This window comes from Oncorhynchus nerka, linkage group LG2 (assembly GCF_034236695.1).
Source record: "Oncorhynchus nerka isolate Pitt River linkage group LG2, Oner_Uvic_2.0, whole genome shotgun sequence".
NCBI classification, from domain to species: Eukaryota; Metazoa; Chordata; class Actinopteri; order Salmoniformes; family Salmonidae; genus Oncorhynchus; species Oncorhynchus nerka.
Window position 1 is genome coordinate 25,865,152 of NC_088397.1, and position 21,050 is coordinate 25,886,201.

The 21,050-nt window shown below is 41.2% G+C and overlaps 1 long non-coding RNA gene across 1 annotated transcript; it reads left to right on the plus strand.

Moving 5' to 3' along the window:
• The first annotated feature begins 298 nt into the window (after positions 1-298).
• Positions 299-20,538, plus strand: LOC115145110 (uncharacterized). The gene is made up of 3 exons (XR_003865912.2): positions 299-452; positions 6,298-6,421; positions 20,348-20,538. It is a non-coding gene; the product is annotated as an uncharacterized LOC115145110 (long non-coding RNA).
• The last annotated feature ends 512 nt before the right edge of the window (positions 20,539-21,050 follow it).

The following is a 21,050-nucleotide window of genomic DNA, read 5'->3' on the forward strand; positions in this document are numbered from 1 at the left end:
ATAGTTTATTTTGTTGTCGTATGGCAGTCACTGATAACGACATTATTGGAGTTTTTCATAACAAACAAAGCCAATATTGTGAAGTGTCCCTAATTCAAAAAGGAGCAATTGAATTGGACCACAGTTAAAGCCAGAAGAACATAATCAAAGTCCTGATTTCTATGTTGCTAACTATGAACTTTCCTCCCTCTCAGGTTAAACAAATTAGAGTGGGTGACTCATTGTCCTTTACGCTACAGTTTCTCATTGAGAATATGTTACCTCAGCCATAGAGCTGGTAGTCTGTGCTAGCAGACAGACTTGAAAACTACACATGGTACAAGCCAAGATGTCAGAGTAAAGTTTTCTGTTGTGGGTGTTAATCATTCTGTCCAGAGCTACGGTACAGAGAGTTTGCCAGCGAATCCACATGGCTGATTTGAGTGGGTCTGCCAGATGGTTGTTGTCCAACAGTGAGTATTTTTCATCCTTAAATAGCTGACATGCTGAATGGAAGACAATCACGATGTGAATGTTGTTGAGGCAGTGTTCGATTCTGTACAATCTGCCATGGCATTGTTTAAAGAGTAAATATGCAAGTACTTTCTATGTACACCCATGTCTACCTAAGTGTTGAGTCATGCCTAGACTATTGTTTAGTGTACCTGCTATTTTCACACAACGCAACCTTCTCCAGAACAACGACACCTCATTTTGAACTTCTAAACGGCAACATTTGGGGTGGCAGGTAGCCTAGTGGTTGGAGCGTTGGGCCAGTAACCGAAAGGTTGCTGGATTGAATCACTGAGCCAACCAGGTAAACACCTGTCGTTCTGCCCCTGAGCAAGGCAGTTAACCCAGTGTTCCCTGGTAGACCGTCATTGTAAATAAGAATTTGTTCCTGACTGACTTGCCAGGTTAAATATAAAAATATATGAATTCCCATGTCAAACCAACAATTACATCAGTTACACTTGCAACTTAAGTGCTGTCATTCACTTGTGAAGTAGAACTAACCTCAAGGGTTAAATTAAGGAATTCATTCTTTAGATTTTAAGGTTTGGGTTAAAACAGAAACATTCAAATAAAGAAAAATGTGCCTAGCACTTAACCATGAGCCGCAGCTCATGGTTAAGCTGTTCCTCAAACCCCATCCACAACACGTTAGATGTTTAGGCACTCGCATTGCCCACGGTGGACGGGTAATTGTCATGTAAATACCTCGACATCACATAAATTCACCATTGTAAAAATGTGTGGATAGCACATAATCTACTGGATCTTGGCCTGTTTTTACAATATCCCAAACCATTCGATGACTAAGTGACTGTGGGGAGAAACGGTATGTTCCTATACATTTCTACATAAATGCTGCACTGTAAAGACTAATTGAATTGAGCTCAAGGCAACATCATACTTCATATGAGGCCTTATCTGAACTGGGTAAAAACACAATGCTAGAAGAGTAACCTGAGTTATACTTTGTTGTAATGGAACCAATTTCCAGACAAATTAGAGGGGTTCTTGATCCAGTAAAGTTATGATCTTCTGGCACAACAAGCTTGTCCAGCTATGGTCTGTGATCTTTCCTTCAAAAATAAATCCAGATTAAAAGCTTCCTAGATAATAAAGTTATATTGTCCTGTCTCAGTCGTCCTCTATGTTGCTGTATGTCCTACATTAATTACTCATTCATTTTTTCAGCAAATAATTTGCCTTAAATAGTCCAGAAATCCACTTTGACTTAATGTTGTCTGACGTTTGATAAGCACTAATAATTGCCGGATGAAGCAAACGAATTTGCCCAACTGAAGACAGGCTGCAGTAAAAAGAAAACGGATTAGAAGTCATGAAAAATACATTAAATAAAAACCATTTGGGAGCAAAGCAAAACCCCTCATTCCAAAATGACTTTGGAACGAGTATTAAGTCAAACTTACCGTTGCGAGAAAAAAAAGATTTCCCTCTTTTTAATGACATTCCAATCTGATGTCTCTCTGATAAACATATGGCATTAAAGGCTGAAGTAATCCACGACAGTTTAATGTTCTCACTAATAGCTAGTCACAATTTAGCCAAATAAGTATGTGAGCGTACTGTTTCATAACTAATAGCTAGTCATGATTTAGCCACCACAGAATACTGCCACCAAAGTCTTTAATGGTATAGAAAATTACCTCAAAAGATGAAGTGGAGGAATTTAACATTAGGGCTTCAGATATTCAAATGCCTACTAAGGTAGCATCACACACACACACACACACACACACACACACACACACACACACACACACAAAAATCAACCAATTAATCATAGTCCCTGCGTCTCACAGAACAAAATAATTTAGCGCGACTTGAAACAACTTCTCTGGCTTCGGCTGGCTGTGCTAAATACCGGTCTCATCTTCCTGCCACTGTGTCCATTAACATGCTCCTCATCAAAGTGTAAATAATATATACCCCACCAACCACGATCCAGCACCAGCCATGCACCGGCAAGAGAGTACATGAGAGTGTTTACTGAAGAGCTTGGCCGCTATAGGTGGCACGTAATTGATCAAGGTTGGCAAAGCGAGTCCAAAACGCACTGAATCAAGACACTGGCAATGAGTAAATTACAGCTGCAAGGCGATCATTAGTTGGGTTACTCAAAAGGTGGTGAACTTTTGTATATAACACAGGATTGGCCTTCCGTTTAGTATTGTGACTTATCCTCACTATTATTATGAAGTCCATCCCCAGGCCAACTTGCACCAGGTGCTCCATAGCCAATCCAGGGAGAATATAAAATTACATTTATTTGAAAAAGATTAATACAACCTTGCTATATATAGTTGAAGTCGGAAGTTTACATACACCTTAGCCAAATACTGTCACGACTCCGACCGAAGGTGGCTCCTCGTCGCCGGCCTACTAGCTGCCACTGATTCTTTTCACTCCCTCTTTATGTGTTTATTGATTACACCTGTTTTGAGTTGGTTGGATCAGTTGGGCTTTATTAGTCAGCCGGCCCGCCCATTTCTTTGTGCGGGATTGTTTATTGTAACCCTGGTGTTTGTTACAGACAAATGTGTTGGTGTATGTTCGTATATAGTGCTGGACTTTTTCGTTCCCCGTGTCTGGGGCATTTTGGTTTTGACACCCAGTATTTAGTGGGGTGGCCGTGGTTCACCGTGTGTGCATTAAAAAGAGCACTATATTGAACTCTCTGTTTTCCCTGTGCCTGACTTCATACTCACACACCCAGTATGTTACAAATACATTTAAACTCAGTTTTTCACAATTCATGACATTTAATCCTATTAATAATTCCCTGTCATTAGTCAGTTAGATTCACCACTTTATTTTAAGAATGTGAAATGTCAGAATGATAGTAGAGAATTATTTATTTTGCTTTTATTTCTTTTATCACATTCCCAGTGGGTCAGAAGTTTACATACATTCAATTAGTATTTGTTAGCATTGCCGTTAAATTGTTTAACTTGGGTAAAACATTTCAGGTAGCCTTCCACAAGCTTCCAACAATAAATTGGGTGAAGTTTGGCCCATTCCTCCTGACAGAGCTGGCGTAACTGAGTCAGGTTTGTAGACCTACTTGCTCGCACATGCTTTTTCAGTTCTGCCCACACATTTTGTATAGGATTGAGGTCAGGGCTTTGTGAAGGCCACTTGCACACGCTTTCTCAGTTCTGCCGACACACTTTCTATAGGATTGAGGTCAGGGCTTTGTTGTCCTTAAGCCATTTTGCCACAACTTTTGAAGTATGCTTGGACCCATTTGCGACCAAGCTTTAACTTCCTGACTGATGTCTTGAGATGTTACTTCAATATATCCCCACAATTGTCCTTCTTCATGACAATATCTATTTTATGAAGTGCAGCAGTCCCTCCTGCAGCAAAGCACCCCCACAAGATGATGCTGCTACCCCCGTGCTTCACGGTTGGGATGGTGTTCTTCGGCTTGCAAGCCTCCCCCTTTTTCTTCCGAACATAACCATGGTCATTATGGCCAAACAGTTCTATTTTTGCTTCATCAGACCAGAGGACATTTCTCCAAAAAGTACAATCTTTGTCCCCATGTGCAGTTGCAAACTGTAGTCTAGCTGTAGCTGTTTATGTCAGTTGTGGAGCAGTGGCTTCTTCCTTGCTGAGTGGCCTTTCAGATTATGTCGATATAGGAGGACTCGTTTTGCTGTGGATATAGATACTTTTGTACCTGTTTCCTCCAGCATCTGTTGTTCTGGGATTGATTTGCACCTTTCGCACCAAAGTACATTAATCTCCAGGAGACAGAACTCATCTCCTTCCTAAGCAGTATGACAGCTGTGTGGTCCCATGGTGTTTATACTTGCATGCTATTGTTTGTACAGATGAACATGGTACCTTCAGGCATTTGGAAATTGCTCCCAATGATGAACCAGATTTGTGGAGGTCTACAATTTGTTTTCTGAGGTCTTGGCTGATTTCTTTTGATTTTCCCATGCTGTCACGCAAAGAGGTACTGAGTTTGAAGGTAGGCTTTGAAATATATCCACAGGTACTCAAATTATGTCAATTAGCCTATCAGAAGCTTCTAAAGCCATGACATAATTTCCTGGAATTTTCCAAGCTGTTTAAAGGCACAGTCAACTTAGTGTATGTAAACTTCTGACCCACTGGAATTGTGATACAGTGAATTATAAGTGAAATAATCTCTCTGTAAACAATTGTTGTAAAAATTACTTGTGTCCTGCACAAAGTAGATGTCCTAACCGACTTACCAAAACTATAGTTTGATAATAAGAAATTTGTGGAGTGGTTGAAAAACAATTTTAATGACTCCAACCTAAGTGTATGTAAACTTTTGACTTCAACTGTACATACTAAGACCATGGAAGTCAGGACAAAAAGCAGACCATTTTTTCCTGATATTTATTCAACACATTTTGAATTAGTGATGTACGATTGACTTTCGGGAATTTTCTGGTTTTCATCATAAGTAAATTAATCATTTGAGCTAGTTCTTGATTGCAGACCTATACATATTGAATAAATGATGATATGGGTTAGGTTCCCATGAGGGCGTTTCTAGTGCAATATGATATCATTCATCACCAATGGGTCAAAACTGACTATCAAGGTGGTAGTGTTGGTTACGGTCTAGTAGTTTAATAACCATAATGATTCATTTAAAACAGCAAAAAAGGCTGCAACTGTGGTCAAGCAAGCCATCCACTCTGTATGATTATACCATACTCTGAGTGAATGTGATTGTATGTGATTTATTATTGAGCACTATCAGGGCACATGACACATTTCAAGTGATGGATGCTGTTAGATCATGCAGACCTAGTCTCTATCACTCCTTTCACTTTACATACGCAGTGGGAGGCATTGCACAGCTCCAAAGAGAGTCCACTCTTAATTATTTCCTTGAGGCGTCAGGAACACACCTTTCAAGAATGATATGGAATTTTCATTGTTCTTATTCGCCTAGTGCTTCAGCTTGGAGAGGGATACTTAATGAAAAACAGGTGGGCAGGTGGTCAAATAAATACTTCAGATCTCAGTTTTCTATGAGAAGCAAATTAAGGAACATATAGTAATGCCAGCCAACAAAGAGTATTTGAAATGACAGTGTTATATTGTACTGTGATGCGCTTGCTTTGCACGTAATGTTCCTATGTGTAGGATTACTTTGCATTTGGGCAGCTTGCTGTTAAAATACTCAACAAAACTTGCTCTTGAAATGATTGATGGACAATGATGAAGAGCCCATTCTCTTCTGCATGGAAGAACATAAATTGCTCTTCTAAAATATTCTGTAAAGTCTGCATTAAAAATGGTTAAAATCCCATTTACTCATCTAAGATCAAGTGCCTTGCTCAAGGGCACATCAACATATTTATTATCTTGCTGGCTTCGGAGATTCAAACCAGCAACCTTTCAGTTCCTGGCCCAATGCTCTTAACCACTAGGTTACCTGCCACCCCAAAATGATAAAATGAGTTGCTTGATTAAATGGATATTTAACTATTAGCTTTCAGGGAATTGGTTATTTCTCTTGATTTGAGTGTGATTGTGTGTACTGTACACCCAGCAATTATTTCAATTTGAATACAATGGATGTTATTCATTGCAGAGAAAAGCTCTTGGAAGTTCAGTCTGGTGATGGCACACGTTATCTGTGACATTCTCAGACAGGGCCCTGTGTTGCGAGTTGAAGGTCATTCTTTGTTGGCATGTACACCCATTGTATGGGTTCCCAGGTGGAGGCTCTTTTGTTCCACTCCCTCGGGAATCCTGTCTTGTACCTCTTCGTATCTCTTCCTCATCCAGCTAACGTCTGTCTGGCAAATGAAGCTCTGTGCATGCCCTTTTCTGGTGATCTTGCATCAGACCTGCCAGTGATTTGCATACTGCTACTACCGCTCGTGGAGCTTCAAACAATGATTATCTGTCGGTAAGTTACACAATCATTTTCTGAAGATGGTGAATCCTCACTTTAGAAAGAAATAGTGGGAAGAGCACGTCATTCTTATCCAAGCTATAAAAAAAACAGATGTATTTGGACGTGCATATTACGCTCTGACATAATGTTAGAATACGTTTTGGGCTTTACATTAGAGAGGAGCATTTCTTCTTGGTTCTACGGCAATTATTTTAAAGCATTTTGAATGAAGAGCCCTTTGGGAGCCAAATGATGCGGTTCTTTTACGTGAACAGGGCAAAATGATGCGGCTCACTGAAAAGATTTGGAATGCCCATTACTGAAAAAAGGTCGCTTGATTGTACTATAGGGGTAGTGTTTTCAGTCCAGCCTCAACTGAATGTTTGCGGAAATATCAAGCAAGACTAAATGTTGAATTCTAACTTCAGATTCATGCTCAAACTCAGATATTCCGCACAAATCATGTGCTGATGTCAACGGAAGATTGGTCTAATATTTCTTCGTTCCACTTGCAGTTTTCGGGTTCAAATTCAGTACTGTATGCATCCGTATAAGGTTACGAGAACATTATTCTATGTTGTCTCTCAACCAAAATGAGCAGAATCAAAAATGCTCTTCAATGACCCAGAAATAATTCCTCTGGGCAAGTATTCCCTTTTTTGTTCCTCTGAAAGGAAGGACCGTGCCGGAGGTCAGAGCTGCACTGCCTGAGTCTCACTCTGACTGACAGACAGCCCTGCCCCCTTCCCCCTTGTAGTGTGAGAAGTCCTGTAAAGGTTTTATACCCTCAGGGGTAGAGTACAATATACTGACTTGTACCAATACCACCACAAACGACCAGGAAATTATTGATGGCTAACACATTTTTGGAATGTTATCTTGAACAGTCAGGGAATTTACTATTGGCTAAATAATCTTCAATCCAAAACATATCTGGGAGGAAATAAATGGCAATTGTTGCCTTCATACCGAATAGAAGTGTACAGTAGGTTGGGTTTGAATCGATTTAGCTAACAAGTACTGCAAATAAAAGGCAGAAGTTCTAGTTTCACTTTTTAGAGGCCGGTTCATCCCATAATGCTTAGCATGTACCTGCAGTATGTTAGACTATATCCCTGCAACACATGTTTGGCATGCTTTCAAAGTCAGAACCCCTACAAGGCAATCTGTAGGGAATTGATACACATCCAGCCAGTATGAAAGTACCTTTAGTTGCACTAGTGAGATTGGAATTGGAAATACATTCTTATAGCTGAATACAAGTGTGGCCTATGTCAAGAATACCACAGATCCATGTCCTGGGAGGATGAGTCTGAATAGGTCAAATCAGCTTTGCAATAAATAACTTCAACCAGACCCCCTCTCACCAGAAGAGGGGGGAGGAGAGAAAGGAACTGGTGGGAGGTTGACAGCTCACGCCCTGTTGTAAATCAAGGACAGAACATTCAGCTATCACCCTCTCCCTCTTCACTGAAATAATGTCTTTGTCTACACAGACATTTTCCCGCCTAACCTCTAACACATTCTGAAGCGAATACTGGAACAATATTTCTAACATAGAACGTGAGGAATGGGCAGAGGTGACCTAAAAAAGCGGATGTCAGTTTGGTTGTTATTTTGTGATGTCATACACACTATATATGTGAAGTGTCCATCTGATGTGCTGTGCATGAAACATTAAAAATGGTGAAAGTGTTTTTGTTAAGAGAGGGATGTGATTATAGAATTGTTTCTAGAACTTTTTAATTGTTACCCGATTAAATTAATCATGTAACAATTAACTCATTAGGAATTGGGGCACCACAAGAGCGGTTCTTTAAAGAGTTACCATCTCCCGAATTAAACTCTTAACCTATCGCATCTACAAACAGTCAACTTATTATTTTTATTTTACCTTTATTTAACCAGGCAAGTCAGTTAAGAACACATTCTTATTTTCAATGACGGCCTGGGAACAGTGGGTTAACTGCCTGTTCAGGGGCAGAACGACAGATTTGTATCTTGTCAGCTCGGGGGTTTGAACTTGCAACCTTCCGGTTACTAGTCCAACGATCTAACCACTAGACTACCCTGCCGCCCCATTAATCATAATCAACTTATTAATCATCATTCTGAACAGTCGTAACCTCCTGCATCTACTAAAACCCGAGCCTTACTTATGACTCAATACTACACAAATGGTTGAATTACTTATTTACTAGCTAATTAAATGGTAACACATGATAAACATACACACCTAATATAGTAAAAACAGGTCTCTAGAGGACTGACACCATATGGAGACTTGTTACAAAAGAGATGGGGGGGCAGAGAGGGACAGAGACATAATACTTTGGTAGATTAAGAAACTACTTTCACAATTATCATATACTTCGCACACGAACCGCCAACTGTTTGGACTAAGAAATCATGAATGTATTTACGTGTAAATGTCTTGGTACTTTGTGTATTTCTGTCAGAACCAGGCATTCTTGGAAAGGGAGTTGGGCATTTTCGCGGCATGCTTGTAAGTCTCTGATTGTCCAAAAGGGGTCCCCACCCGTCTCCTATTGTTGTTGTCCTCTGCAGACGTCCGGTATCTGGTGACTTATCGCGTAGTCCAGAACAGAGCTACTGAGTTTATTCTACTTCCATTAATCCTAGAAGATGCTTATTTAAAGATAGGCTAGCCAGCCGTATCAATGGCTCCCAGTGGGGTGATGAGAGTAGTAGAACACAATGGTTTGAAGACAGTAATAGAATGGTCCCACTTAAATTCGGTTTTCTAGATACTTTACTTAGGACAGCTAATCAGCTGTACCAGCGATTGTCCGGGAGGTAATTTTATCGTCTCTACCTCGTGTTGAGAATCAAAGTTTAAACCACATTAACGTGAGCTGCAGCTTGATGTCTATCTGGTCTGATAACCCGTAATTTTATACAGCTCCAGCAGGCTGACATGCTCTCTGACCTCACTCAAAGGGGCGGTGACTAGTTACTTTTAACCTCTAAGGGATCTCTGTCCCCCCCATGGGACGGTTGAGCTGACGTGCGCTAATGTGATTAGCATGATGTTGTAAATAACAAGAACATTTCCCAGGACATAGACATGTCTTATATGGGTAGAAAGCTTAAAGTCCTGTTAATCGAACTGCACTGTTCAATTTACAGTAGCTACTACAGTGAGAAAATACCATGCTATTGTTTGAGGAGACTGCACAACAACAAAACACTTTTATCACGGCAACTGGTTTGATACATTCACCTCTGAAGGTAAATAATGTACTTACATTCAATAATCTAGCAATGATTTGTCATCCTGAGGGTCCCAGAGATAAAATGTAGCATAGATTTGTTTAAATGTAGGAACTGGGTTCTAGAGTTTGAACCCCTGCTGTGTCTGGCTTACTCCTGAATGACATTGGAATCGATCAAAATCATTTGAATTGCAACATGTTCGTGGTCTAGGTAAATCACAGAGAGGACTCTTGGGTGGCATCCCAAATGGCACCCTATTCCCTGTATGGTGCACTACTTTCTACAAGGGCCCAATGGGCTCTGGCCAAAAGTAGTGGACTATGTAGAGAATAGGCGGCCATTTGGTACACAGGCTAAGACTCCTCACTCAATAATTTTCCTAGATCCACATTCCTAGAAGTGAGATTGGTATTGGTCATGTGTTGATGTTTGATATCCAAGCCCATTTTTCGATCTTCCCTCTTCAAAATACATTTACATGCGATACCTGAACCATTAATGAAGTGCCTGATCCATTAATTGTCTATTTATGACATGCAGTTAATATATGAAATATTGTTTCACAGAGAATAAAAATCCTTTACCTACAAGGCTGTTGTTGAATGTTGAATAGGGAGGACGTATCGCTGACGGTACTGAGCATGACGGACATATACACTCCGAAGGCTCCCTGTGGAGACTCAATATTCTCAGCCAATATACGGTAAGACTTGTAGGCAGAAGACACGCCATATGGTCTTCTGGGATCAATTTAAGAGCAGAGAATGTTTCTCTGTCACTGGTAGAGACGCCTTACAAACCTCCCGTTACTGCTCACTGTGGAAGAAATGTGCCATGAAACATAACAATGATTTACAGGTCTGGCGCCGGCTAAATGGAGAGTGGTGGAAACTGTACCTAGCCCGTATAAGGGCCACTTAATATTTTTAAGTGTTGTCGCAGCCCGACGAGTTAAAGTGATAGTTTGGGATTTTGAGGCCCTTTATCTACGTCAGGTGAACTCGTGGATACCGTTTCTATGCATCTGCGTCCAGTATTAAGGAAGTTAGTGGTAGTTTTGTGAGCCAATGCTAACTAGCATTAGCGCAAAGACCGGAAGTCTTCGGGTACAGCTCACCTGGCTCTGGGGAAGTAGTTTTATTTAATAGTTTTTTCCCCCTATATTTTTCCAGGTTAGTCTCATTGAGGTCAAATCTATTTTTGAAGAGTGACCTGTTCCAACTGAGACAACAGCAGTGGGGAACTATGAGACAAATATCAGACATATCAGACATACTGTAGCAGCTTACGTACACACACCATACAATAACATGTCTTAAGGTGGACACACATACATTTAAATCTATCATACTGTATGTACCACTGCATCAAGTCCTAATGACAATCACATTCCTCAGTAACGTGAGTGAACCAAACTTTTAATAACGGCTTCATATAAAAATACCAAACTATCCCTTTAAAGAAGAATCACTGTCTCGTAAACAAAGCTATTTGGAACGCATTTTGGTGACAGCAGTGGGATTTACAGTTTTGCGGGTTTCCGCAGTCATCCTCATCATGACTGAAACAGTTTTGCAGAATGGATGCGATGTGAAATCAGAGGCAGATGTCATGTATTTCCAGAATGCCCATAGTCAGCTCATGCATGTTTGAAGAGACAGCATGAAGTTAGCGTTAGCGCTTTAGCTCGTCACATAGAAGACATCAACTATTGGTTGTCACACTGGTGTAATACACATTTTTGGCTTGATGGGGTTTTAGCAAAGCACAGCATATCTGCTGTAATATTCCGAAGTGTTCCACGTGTCAAAGCCGAATGCGTGTTGAGCACTCCGTGTCGAGCTCCTCTGAAACACTATTTCTTTCTTATGATGAAATGTCAGCTGGGTCTCAGGAGTATGCCTCCGAGCTTTTTTTCTGTCTGGTTTCAAAAGGCAGTGTTGAGATTCTCAATTGGGGAGTGAGAGCAAATAGCCCTCAGATAAAGTTGAAAACGGTGAGGTGCCAATGTGTTAATCTGTGGTTTGTTACTGGGTCATTGTTCTCACCGGCTGTGATAAAAGTAGTTCCTGGTGTTATCACGTCTCTTGATGACACATTAATTTACAGTGTTTCTTCTAAATCAGCTCTTCCATTGCGACTTTCCGTGTTACTATGGCTACTCAATAGAACCAAAACCATAGGGACCCGTGTTAGGGAGTGAGTGGAGGAGCTGTAGGTAGTACCAGAAACTGTGAGCTAGTTCCTTTGCATGAGGTGGATGAGAGGTGCAGGGGTCCCACTTACTCACTATCTCTCAAACACACTATTTCTCACACCTACATATGCGCACACAAACACACATACCAACACATTCATCTCTCTCACATGCATGCACACACACTCAATCTCGCTCCCACATGTACACACACGCCCAAATGGGTGCTAATGTGAACCCTGAGTGTTCTCACGGCTTAAATGGTGTGAGCAACGGCTCCCACCATGAGACATCAATCCGGTGATGCCCGTCATCTGGCCCTTCCATCTGTCAGCCTCCAAGGCCCTAGAACAGGGATCATCTAGATTCAGCCCCGGTCTGATTTGTTTGTGAGCGGACGGTAGGACGGCCGGGACATAATTACAAATCATTTGTAGACTGCAATTTGACCGGAAGAACCTTGCTTTGTATACAATCAAGTGTCTGTATTCGGTCTCTGTTATCTATTATGCATGAGAATACTTGGGAACAGGTTACCTAAATAGAAATAACTGGTGTTTTTACAGTCATGTCCAACAATGAAAATGTAAATACATATAAATATATGATTTTGCGCGGAATTTCTTTTTTGTGGGGGGGGGGTATAAAACCACCCGTGGGTCAAATTCAGTTGGGGAACCCTGCCCTATAGCCTTCTCCTCTGCTGCCGCCCCAGTTCAATCTCCCTTCAGTCAAACCAGTACCGCAGCCAAATCAATCTACATAACCTGGAGTGCTCTGGTTTTGATCTCATCGTAGATTCCCTTGATTTTGGTTTTCTCCCTTTACTTATTCATTTGCATGTTTATTGTACCGTAAGTAAGGTGATTACGGTGAAGTAGGGCCTTGTTGTGACTCGTTCAGGAGAGTTGTATGCATGGAGGATACAGTGTCCAGGATGAGTATGCAGAGGCGGGTAGCACTGTCTCAGGAAGATAAATCGGAAGACAGTCACAACAATTATATCACAACAGCCCACCACGGCCCATGTTTCATGACACAGAACATTTGATGTGGAAATAAATCACAGGAGACCATCTATCAGTGAGACACAGCAATCAAGTGGGCCAACATTGACATCCCCAGGGCCTAATCCACATATGAGTCTAATCTACACCTCTCAAAGCATTGGGACTCATTTTTTATTCAACAGGGGTATGGCCTGCCAGCATGTTGATCACTTGAAACTACTTTAAACATTCCTTGCCTATTAATAAGGGTCCGCGGGGCAGACGGTGTTTGATCTACATGCGAGCCAAGCAAACGTCTTGCATCTTCATTGACAATACCTGGCGGGCAGGAAAACAATTTGTACCTTGGAAACGTAATGAACTCACTAAATGGGTGGTTTTTGGAGGGAAAGCTTCACAGTAGCTCACTCTCCCTTTAACAGCTTTGGATATGTTGAAACTAGTATTTATAATGCAGTCCTAAGGCTATTTTCTTCCTGAAAGTTTGGTTAAGTTGATCCTTGACACTATATTTTGCATCCAAATATGACCACAATAATATAAAAATGTTGGGGATTTAATTCACCTTCTTTTTTTCCCCCATAGTCAACCCCATTGAGACATGTAAAACATTAATGCAATTATTATGCTGACATATGTTGTTGTTGTTGTCTTGGCAGTAATGCACCCTATGGGCTAATGGGGCTGTCTGTTGCCCAGATGCTCTGAGCAAGTCTGGCCCAGTCTGGGTGGGTTGTAGGGAGACTAGAATACAGTTACACTATGGCTTGTTTCAGGCTCTACTTACATTACACTCAAACACACACACACACATGCATGCATACATACACACAAACATGCGCACATACACACATGCTAGGCATCATTATGTAATCCCCAAATATGACACAATTCATTACAATTTTCCACCAAACAGTAGTCTCTCAAATTATTAGCAATGAAGCAATCAAGCCTGGTAACGCCGCCACCCATACACCCTCCCTGAACATGTTGACAGTAACCTCCTCCGTAAAATCCTATCCCCGGGGTGACAGAGCTGACAGCTAAATCGTGAATGAGTCAGCCTGCTGGTGTCCTTGCTGAGACAGGAGCGAGAGAGAGGAAGATAGAAGAGGGTGGAAGAGAAGGGGAGAGAGAGAGAGATGGGGGAAAATAAGGAGAGAGTGGGAGGGAAGAGATAGCGAGATATACAGAATGCGAGAGCGACCGAGAAAGAGAGAGAGAGAGAGAATGAGAGAGGGGGGTGGAAGACAAGGAGGTAGAGAGGGAGATAGGGGGTGGAAGACAAGGAGATAGAGAGAGAGAGAGCGAGGTAGGGGGTAGAAGACAAGGAGATAGAGAGAGAGAGGAGAGATAGTGGGTGGAAGCCAAGGAGATAGATAGGGAGATAGGGGGTGGAAGACAAGGAGATAGAGAGAGAGGGAGATAGGGGTGGAAGAGAAGGAGATAGAGAGAGAGATGGGAAAAAGAGGGAGAGAAAGAGGGGACAGAGATGGAGAGGGATGGGGATAGAGAGATATACAGAATGAGAGAGAGACCGAGAAAGACAAAGTGAGAGAGTGAGAGTGAGAGTGAGAGTGAGAGTGAGAGAGAGAGAGAGAGAGAGAGAGAGAGAGAGAGCTGTGAATGGTGAATTTTATAGTACAGCACCTAAAGCACTCTAATCCATCGTCATCGGCTAACCTGAATCCATTGACAGGTGACATAATATAGCTGGAACATGATATGAATACATTTCATCATGATGAATGAAATACCGTACATTCAATATGTTCTGTGAGTAAGAACCAGGAAGAGAAAATGCCATTACTGTGACTATACCTTACAATCAATTCATACTCAAGGACAGGACCAACAGAAGAGCGTGATTTCTCCCTCCAAGGGGTATAACATCACCCTCATGATCATGTTTCTGGATAACAGAATGGCCATAGGCAATCTATAGTACCCATCGCAGTGACTCATACTAGAGGTATTTTTTTTGTTCTAAACTAATCCAGAAATGTTACTAGTTCTGACAGAAGTGCTTACAATGCCAAAGGCAATGCAAAACAACTGCTGACAGAGAAACTTGCAACGCATCCTCATGCTTCTCGGCAACTTCAAATGTGTCAAACGGACCACTGTTCTTCTTCCACCCGTTCCCACGCAACAATGGATGATGTCATAAATTGTGATGTACTCCAAGGATGTTGCTCAGTTTTCTGTGAGTTAAAAAATACGAAATGTAGATAATATTACATTTGAAATATAATGCCCATGGTTTCTATTGGCTAATAATAATTCCTATATGCAAGCTCTTTCACTTGGTGAACTGGGATCATTATTTGCATACAGTAGTGCACATGAAATGCCAGTTTATATTGTACTGTGCTGTACAGCAATGTATAACTTTACACAAAGCGTAACCCATAATGGCCCTGAGAATTTATACAAAGATTCTTGGAATTCTGATGATGAACTCTCTGATTCCCATGCTGCTCTTCTGCTATTTGTTGGCAGTGCACTTTAAGTTAGAGAGCGCGAAGAAAGAGTCGCTCTGGATAAGAGCGTCTGCTAAATGACTTAAATGTAAATGTAAATGTAAAGACACTCCACCATGAGTATGTCTCCACAATCTGGCCCTCAGGACATCACAGAGTAGTGTGCACACACCTCAGAGTGACTTCTGCTGAGTTAGGTGTCTACTTGCCTCCCCCACCCCTTTTATATATATATATATATATATATATATATATATATATATACTGTATATACATCTCTCTCTCTCTCTCTCTCTCTCTCTCTATGCAAAAAGAGAGTAACCATTATATTTTGGAGTTCACCTAACTTTGCTAGCTGCACCAGTCAGGTGGTACACAATGATCTGAGAAACCTATAGTATGGTGTCATGGTCAACCTGAATAGACCTAGACGTTAATCAAAGAGGCTTTCGGTTACAGTTATATATTCCAGAATGAATTCACAGTCAGGATGTTCTAGACACCGCAGTGTGTAAGGAAACATTTTATTATGTTGGTAGTTGATGGGTCCCCAGAGCCCACACCTTTGCTGGAAGACTGACACTGATTTGCTTTTAATTACCTCTTGTTCCATGTAAGCCTTGTGCCCTGAGGAGGCGTGATGAGAACCTCTACCTAACAGCAGGATGGAGCGTTACCTCGTCTTCCCCATCTCTCCCTCGTCTCCCCATGACTTACACTCTAACTGCGAGAGGACTGCAAGATCTCAGCCTCCCTAACGAGTGAAGCAAGCAGGGCCCACAGATGTGAAGCAGCTAGCTGTCTTTGACAAGTTTGAACCCTGCTAGCCAAAGCACGGAAGGTTTGGCTGTACAGTATGGAGCGTTGACCTCGGCTTCAGTGTTAATTCAGTTACTCAGAACATGTCCCCTGAGCAGATTGTGCATGATCCGAAGTACTATCGCTGTGTGTGTGTGTGTGTGTGTGTGTGTGTGTGTGTGTGTGTGTGTGTGTGTGTGTGTGTGTGTGTGTGTGTGCGTGCGTGCGTGCGTGCGTGCGTGCGTGCGTGCGTGCGTGCCTGTTTGTGTTGATTTTTCTATCCTTGTGGGGACCTAGAATCCTCAAAAGTACCCACATGGAAAATTCCCCCCCATGAGGACAAAGGCTATTTTAAGCTTAAGGGGTTATGTTTAGGTTTACAATTAGGGTTAGGGTTAGATTTAGGGTAAGTGGTTAGGTGTAGGGTTTGGGTTTGGGTTAGGATTACGGGTTAAGGTTAAGGTAAGGATTAGGGTTTAGGGTTATGGTAAGGGTTAGGGTAAGGTCCCCACAAGTAAAGAAGAACATGACATGTATGGGTTGGTTCTTCTATCGTATGTGTGTGTTTCCAAGTCTGTGACTTTAAACACATCATTTGGGATCAGCAATTCAACTAAACCATTGAGAGAACGGTGTTCAGGGCCCAACATTTTCAGTACAAGGCCAGGAGTGATTCCTTCCTTTTCTTGTTCCCTCTAGGACTCCTGCAATCTCTCCAAGTGACTGCCAGATGAATAGTCCCTTCTCTATAGCCTTTGCAAATCTCTCCTCACATTCCCTCTTGCTCACTACTTATCTACTGGCCCTCTCCCTTCACTTTTGTGATCTATTGCCCCTCAGCTGAGTATATAGAGGTTCTCCTCTCCTTCTTCCTAAACTGTCTGTCCTAAGCTCCTTATTAACCAATAGAAACACAGGGGTTTGATACCTACAAGAGCGCACCAAGAACACCTATTTTTCTGCATCAACTGATGATACTCAAGGGAGTGATACTTGACTTTCACACCAGTGGAGGCTGCTAAGGGGAGGACGGCTCATGATAATGGCTGGAATGGAGTAAATAGAATGGCATCAAACACCTGGAAACCACGTTTGATGTATTTGATACCATTCCACTGATTCCGCTATAGCCATTACGACAAGCCCATTTTTGTGTTACAAAGTGGGAATAAAATGGATATAATTGTACTTTTTTTTGTCAATGATTACAAATAATTCATGTTAAACACTATTTCTGCACACAGTGTCCACACATTTTTACTCCCGAATTGATTTAGGCCATAACAAAAGGGTTGAATACTTATTGACCTAAGACATTTCAGCTTTTCATTTTTAATTAATTTGTAAAAATGTAGAAAAACATAATTCCACATTGACATTATGGGGAATTGAGTGTGTTGTGGTCAGTGACAAAAAAAACTGAATTGAATCAATTTTAAATTCAGGCTGTAACACAACAAGATATAGAAAGGTGAAGGGGTGTGAATACTTTCTGAAGGCACTGTACTTGTTCATTCATCTCAGTTATGTTTATTGCATCATCAGGGACACTGCCATCAGGGACACCTCCAAGGACTCACTACCGTCATAGGCCCAAATGGTGTATTTTTCTGTTCTTTTTAGTACTTTACATTCCTTTCAACTCTACTGATTCACTTTGAAACCATTATCATTTAACAATCTATATCATTATGTTTCAGTGAGAAACTCTTTAGGCACATGTTGCCTCATCTTACCACTGGACACTCACCAGAGAGGGAGAGGGAGAGGGAGAGGGAGAGGGAGAGGGAGAGAGGGAGAGAGGGAGAGAGGGAGAGGGAGAGGGAGAGAGGGAGAGAGGGAGAGGGAGAGGGAGAGAGGGAGAGAGGGAGAGGGAGAGGGAGAGGGAGAGGGAGAGAGAGAGGGTGTGGACTTGCCTTATATCTTCCCTTATTCCTCATCTTTTCCCTCTCATTATCAAGTCCCTTTTTATAAGAGGAGGAGAAGTCAGTTGAACATTTTATTCAATGGTGATGAGTCTGCCAAAGCTGGGCAATTAGTCTCTCACTTCCTGCCAATCATTGGGCTCACCAGCAAGAGGGAAACTGTTTAACCTGCTCCAGTATTAACTCCAGCCAGTTACATCTTTAGAGTCGTTCCTAATTAAAAATGGAGATAATATAAATCAGAGATAAGAGGTCATTGCAAAGGTCTAAATCGGCTTCCTAACATATAATTGTTATAATGATTATGTTCTATACTTTATATTACGATCAAACTTGAAACTTAAAAAGTTGCCACAAAGACTGTCTCCAAGTGTTGTACTGTTAGATTGTTGGAATGTGCTATCAAATAAGGGCTTTTGGGCTGAGTGATTTCTGAGTTCAATGTGCTATTGATTCCAACATATTAAAACATTGCAGATACTAGGTGATTACTAACTAATTAAAAACTATTCAAGTACCCCTTATGGTCAAACTCAGCACAAATGTGACTGTCTAGTAATTGTACATTGTGTGGTACAGTAAGGTTGCCAACATTTTTTTAACATCACTATGCAGAAATAATGGAATACAGGGATGACATTCCAAATGTGGCATTATCTTCATTGTTTTCTACTGCATTCTCCCTCATGGGCAAACAAACACTTTCAATTTAACATGTCACTTAACTTTAGCTTCATGTTTGGAATTAATGCCACAGCATAAAACAAGAGTGTATTTAACTGTGAAATGAATATCACACATTTCATTTGAACGCAAGGTCTTCGCTTGCATAGCCGATACCACAGTATGTGATTGTAGACAGGGGGAGATGATGAATATGTCAAATATTTTTTAACATTTGGCACGTAGAAGATAAGGTTTATCATATAAAATATGTTAGAAGAAAGTACCACGTTTTTTTTCCCTTCTTGGTAAAACTTCAAGCATTCTAATCATCTCAAATATGAAGGTCTCATAATCTGACCAAAGGTACTGTTTGCTTCCTTTAAAAAAAATGAATTACAGTTCTAATTTGAGAAGTAGAGAAACTGAAACACAAAATTAATTTACAGCATATGATTTATGTTTACCTTAAATGTAGTGTCATGCTGCTAGAACATTTATCATGATAGACATTTTAGTTACTGAGCAGTTACTATAATAGCTACTATAATTTATTCAACATGTATTGAACTGAGAATGTTCAAATATGTGACCCGATCAGAGTCACAAATAGTATTTCAATAGAAATTGCCTGATACGGGCGTTAAAGTATTATAGTTAAAGAATATAACCTCAAACAGCATGATGAGCAGTGTACTCCTGGAGAGCCACGATGTGATCCGGGTGACACGTCTGATTAAACTTCTATTGATTATCAAGGCATCGATTAGATACTGTATATCAGGTGGGGGTAGTAAATGCATGGGAACAAAAGCCTGAACACACTGGGGAGCCGCAAGGTCAGGATTGGAGTCCTCTGCTATAGGAGAAGTAATGTACCAAATAAAAGCCAAGAAAACCTCACCTATGGTTTAAAAGCCGGCAGCCTGTGTCTAGAGCCATGGAGCTCAAATGGGTTACTATGGATTATCATTAGAAGGTGCTGGAATGGGAGTAGAGAACAGTGGCATGTTGCTGCTGCTTTGATGATAACACCCTTTGTATTGAATCTATGGGGACCTCCGTCTGGCTTTTCAGTCTCTGATTCACTGCATCCTCCCACGCACCCCACTCTTCATCTGGGTTCTTATGAAGGCTCACTGTTTATAGGAAAGACAAGCTAAAAATCACTGTAATTGATCAAATATATAAGTCGACATTCATAGAATATGAAGGTATGAAAAGGATTTGGGGAAAGCGGGCAGCCCATGCTGTGTTGGAACTCAGGCATCCTAAGGTGCGCCAGGATCGCTCTAGAACAGTGGACACCAACCTTTTCTGAGTCAAGATCACTTTCTGAGTCAAAATGCAAGCCGAGATCTACCGCTCAGATTTGTTTTAAAATCATGACTTAAACGTAAGCCCATGAAACTTTAAGCAATTAAAAACAATTCGGTAGCAATGCTGTTTGTGCAGTAGGCTATAGTCCAAATACATTAGCATTGCAGATTGCTATGCTTGAATTGCCCTGCCAATGATTTTCTTCTCAGACCGTTTTGAAATGATATTTTACAACATTTATTTGCTGTATTCCTATTGAGGCACAGCTGAGCGACCATCATAATTTGCTTTTTTTTGTTTACTAGATGGATGGCCTACATCTGGTGGTCAGGCTGAGGGGAGGGAGCAGTGGTGAGGCTGCCTCTCACCCGACTCACCATCCCTCCTCTCTCTCTGATGGTGAAACTCGAGTCAAGCCGCATTATTTCTGCCTCATGCACCAATTCCTGTTGTTACTCCTATGACCAGAGAAAGTGAAATATAAAAAAATACAACACTTTACTATGCATACTTATGTCATGCAATAAAATGCAAATAAATTACTTAAAAATCATACAATGTGATTTTCTGGATTTTTTAGATTCCGTCTCTCACAGTTGAAGTGTACCTATGATAAAAATGACAGACCTCTACATGCTTTGTATGTAGGGAAACCTGCAAAATCGGCAGTGTATCAAATACTGTATCAGGTTCATTGCATGGACTGCATCTCAATCTTACACATCTGCGGTGGAAGGTGGCCGAGCTACTGCGGTGTTTGTCAGACCATGAGAAAATGTCTATAGTGCCCGAACGGTTTGGCCTGCAAAACAATTATTGGCCTACAAACCACTCTTTGGAAAGGAGAAACAGGACTCGTGTCACGGCACTCGTCTGAAGAGTCACAAGTGTCACTGGACTCGTCTGAAGTCTGTAACGCTGATGTGCCAACTTCATTCTGTAGCTTCCGAACCTTTGAGCTACAGTACAAACTAATATGACCCCATTATGGACTCTCGCGAACACAAT